Here is a 5,000-nt window from a genome sequence, read left to right on the forward strand (position 1 = left end):
TCTGAACGCCGCGCATCTTCTTTCCTTCCTAATCGCGGTGCCATTAAGGGAAGTGTTCCCTAAAGCTTCAATTACACCCCGAATTTATACATAAGTGTAAGAAGACATTGCATCTTTCAAGGAGGGGCTGATATATTATTCTCGAGGGGAAGGTGTGTCTGAGGAGGCGCAGGAGAGGGAAAGTGGAGACGGAACAAGGGGGAAAGACGTGAGATGGTGTTTCATTTGCGTCCGTTGAGAACAAAAGAGCTTTGATATGTCTTTTTTTTTTTTTTTTTTTTTTTTTTGTTATTCATGGCGATCGTTAAGTGTGCTTTGTTTCTTTTTTTTCTCTCTTTTATTTTCTTTCTTTTCTTTGACTTTTCTTTAAAAGGGAGGAAGGGCAATCAAGGCATTGTGATTATAGTTTAGTCTTAGAATCATTAAGACATAAATTATTTTGCTTTATTAGTAATATATGAAGAGATTTCAAAATCAAGTCATGCGTCATATTTGCTTTTCATTCCCACTTTTTGCCATAAATAATTGGTCTTGCATGAGAAAGTCTGCACAAGATGGCTGATCATGAAGAGAAATTTATGAACTCTCGATTGATTACGGTTATCAAGATCACACTTCTTTCTGAAAGCGAAGGCAGACAAAAAGGAAAACACAATAAGACTTTGAATGAAAGAGGGAGGTAAAAATAAAAGGTATAATTTCGCGAGTCAAGATGAGCTATTGTCGTCTAGCATTTGCAATCTTTATGAGGGGAGGAAGAGGAGGAGGAGGAGTAGGAGGAGGAGGAGGAGGAGAAGAGGGAAAAAGCGAGGAGGAGGTAAAGGCGAAGAGTAAAAAACGGAGGAGAAAGACTAATGATAATACTAATAATAGATAGGAAAATAATAATAAGAGGAAGCAAAGAAGGATTGAAAAGATTGACGATGAAAATGATGATTATGAAGGAAGAGTACAAAGAAAAATTATCGAACAAACAGATTAGTCGGCAACGGCGGATAAAGATGAGAAAAGAGGAAGAATAATATATATAATATAACATAATATAAAAATAAAGATAATAAATAAACAAAAATAAGCAAAAACAATACCAAAGAAAAAATACTTTAAGCAGCGGAAAACCAAAAGTAAAAAGACTATAAGAGAGAGAGCAAAAAAAATCTAAAACTATTCTTTCTTCTTTCACCTGACTTCTTTCTTTCGATCCTCCACAACTATTTCATCATCATCGTTCCGACATCAAAACCACAACGTCTTTGAAACAACAGCAACGTCTTCGAACTTCTTGCAAGAAAGTTAAACCACCCAATTGCCAGGGTGTGAACGTCAGTCCAAAGTTAACATGCTTGGCACTGGCTGGATGTCCCTCAGCTGTCTCTCCAGGGAATAAATGTAAATAATAGATAAATAGATAGATAAATAGATATACAGATAAACAGAAAGGTAAATAGATGAATTGATAAACTGATACATAGGTAGCATGTTTGGTACTGAAAATAAATGTAAATAATAGATAAATATAAATAAATGAATATATGTTCATATATATTTATAAACATATATAAATAGTTGTATAGATAAACAAATATACATTTGAATAGATAAGTTGATAAATAGATAGATGGATAATATGCTTGGCACTGCATGGACGTCTCTCAGCTCTTTCTCCGGGGAACAAATGTAAATAATATATAAATAGACAAATAGATAGAGAAATAGAGAAATAGATAAACAGATAGATCAATAGACATACAGATAAATAGATGAATTGATGAACATATAAGTAAAGAACATGCTTTGCAATGGAAATAAATGTAAATAATAGATAAATAGATGGATAAATAGATAAACAGATAAACAGATAGATAGATAGATTAATTGATAATCAGATAAAAGGTAACATGCTTGGCACTAGCTGGACGACCCTGAGCTGTCTCTCCAGGGAATAAAGTTAAATAATAGACAGAAAGATGAAGATAGATAAATAGATATGCAGATAAACAGATGTGTAACAAGATGCAAAGACAAATAGATGAACTGATAAACAGATGACGAGGTAGAATGATTGATACTGGGAGTGAATGTAGATAATGGATAGATAGATAGATAGATGTATAATAATAATAATAATGATAATAATAATAAGGATAATAATAATAAGGATAATAATAATGATAATAACAATAAAACGAAAATAAAGAATGAGCAGAGAAGTAAGAACTAGAATAATAATATATACATATACAAAAACAAACGTACGTGCAATCATCGTTGTGTGTGTTTGTGTGTGTGTGTGTGTGTGTGTGTGTGTGTGTTTGTGTGTGTGTTTGTGTGTGTGTGTGTGTGTTTGTGTGTGTGTGTGTGTGTGTGTGTGTGTGTGTGTGTGTGTGTGTATGTGTGTATGCAAGTACTTACAAACAATGAAATATAGCGCAAGAAACCTAATAAAAAAGTACGCATAAGCAACTGAAAAACTGAAAAACGAAAAAAGAAAGTAATGATGTCACAATAAATAAAAAATAATAACAATGAATTGATAAAAGAAAGTAACAAAAAAAAAGAAAAATCCTCCATTCCCGAATAAAATCAAGAGACAGCAGACGAAACAAAGATGATGGAGAGACCGAAGAACCACTGGATTTCAAAAGGACAAGCCATAATTTCCTCTTTTTCTTAAGCGAAAGAGAAAGAGAGAGAAAAAGAAAGAGAAAGAGAGAGAGAGAGAGAGAGAGAGAGACACACACAGAGAGAGAGAGAGAAAGAAAGACAGAGAAAGAGAGAGAGAGAGAGAGAGAGAGAGAGAGAGAGAGAGAGAGAGAGAGAGAGAGAGAGAGAGAGAGAGAGAGAGGGAGAGAGAGAGAGAGAGAAAGAGAGAGAAAAAGAAAGAGAAAGAGAGAGAGAGAGAGAGAGTAAGAGAGAGAAACACACGAAGAAGCAGTTACCTTCCTCGGGCTAAAGGTTGTGATGAACCAGTTATCATTTTAGGATCGAGATGAGGTTGTACATTGAACGGTTAAGGTTGCAAAGGGTTTGGTGGTGAGGTTGTTTAAGGGTTGAAGGTGAGGATCGTAAAAAAAATATAATAATGACAATAATATACTAACATAGATTAGATAAAACTGATACACGTGACTATAAACTTTGGAGAAAATGTGATAATAATAACAATCACAATGATAATGATGATAATGATAGAAATAACAAGAAATATATAGTTTATTGGAATGCAATGATTTTATTCCTTGTCTATACACTTCTTAATATTGATCAAATTGAGAATCATATTAACCGGAGGGTAATCAGCAATATATATACCAAAAAAATTAACGATAAATATACACCGTCCTCAAGAAGTCACATAAAAAAGACGACATGACAAGATCTAATCTGATTAAACTAACTTCAACGAATACATTAATATCAAGCAATGTATTCTTTACTAAAACGACCAGCAATTATGGAATAAAATTTGAAGGAAAGTTCGACAGACCGAAAGATTGGCGTGTTATGACATTGGAAAAGTTTTATTTGGATGGGTTTCAAGTTCCAAAAAGTAGTTTTCCTTGTCGAAACGCGAATGGAAAGTTGACGGATGATAACGATTGTTATGCAAATGAGAACGATGGTATTAGTGATAACAGAAGATGCATAAAGACAATAATGATGGTAATGATAGTAGTAAAAATTACATTGTAATGATGATAATGATATTGATGATGATAATGATAAAAGTGATAACAATATTGATGATAAAATTGATAATGATATTGATGATAAAATTGATAACAATATTAATGATAAAAGTAATAAAAGTAACAATAGCAATACTAATGCTAATGCTGATGATAATGATACTGATGGTGACAGCTCTAATGATAAGAATAATAATGATAATGCTACTATGAATTATAATTATAATCAGGATGACTATATTAATAATAATAATGATAACAATAGCAGTAGCAGAAGTAGTAGTAATGATAATAATTCTAAAAGTAATAATAATGATTATAATAATAACAGTGATAATGATAACAATAATAATATTGATAATAATAGTAATAATAAAAAAACAATAATGATAATAATGATAATACATAGGATGATGATAATAACAATAATAGCAATTATGAAGATAACATCTTCATATAGATTTTCGCTAACAGTTATGGAACTCTACGGATTAAATCACCCCTTTTCAATATGATTTTCCCATGTAATAAATCTACGGCTTTAAACCCACATTTGAATAGTACGAAGCAATAATTTCCAGTTGTGAAATCGGCTAACGCACAGCACTTCAGCATAACGGTACACTATTCAATGGCGAAATTGTTAATATGTACGTGACGCTGGCAGAATATTTGCCTGATAACTTTTGTTACATGCATATTTTGTTACAGGATCGATATGTATGGTAAGTTATATGTTGTGGAGATGTGTATGTATAAGGGAAATGTGCTTGTAATAAAGGCATAATGGAAACTATATGCATTACAATTTGCATGGAATTTTATTAAAATGAAAAATATGTATAATTACAGGGGAAAACACTGAAAAGGAAAAAATATATTCATTACAGGAAAGTACATACAAAAAGGAAAAATGTCATAAAAGTAAAATATATGCATGAATGAAATATGCACCTAATGCATCCTATATTAAAAGATAAAACAAAAGAGAGAAATAGCAGCAAACACAGACATGTCCTATAATAAACAGAGAAATCCTAGAACCAAATTTTCTTGACCTCGAAATTCCTTCACTGGGTCAAAGGTCACAGTATAAAAGGAGATTCATTTAACGCAACATCAATGAGCACCTCAAGTGATAGAGACATGAAGCAAACGGAAGGGAGAGAGAAATTAATAGCCCGAACTCATAATACTTAATAGGATTACCTGAAGGATAGTTCCAAGGATGAAATAGGGAAGATGAGGAGAGGGAGGACAAAGGGAGAGAGGAAAGAGGAGGAAAATGGAAAAGGAGAGAGGAGGGAAAGG

Source organism: Penaeus vannamei, chromosome 4, assembly GCF_042767895.1.
Source record: "Penaeus vannamei isolate JL-2024 chromosome 4, ASM4276789v1, whole genome shotgun sequence".
In the NCBI taxonomy this organism is placed as follows: domain Eukaryota; kingdom Metazoa; phylum Arthropoda; class Malacostraca; order Decapoda; family Penaeidae; genus Penaeus; species Penaeus vannamei.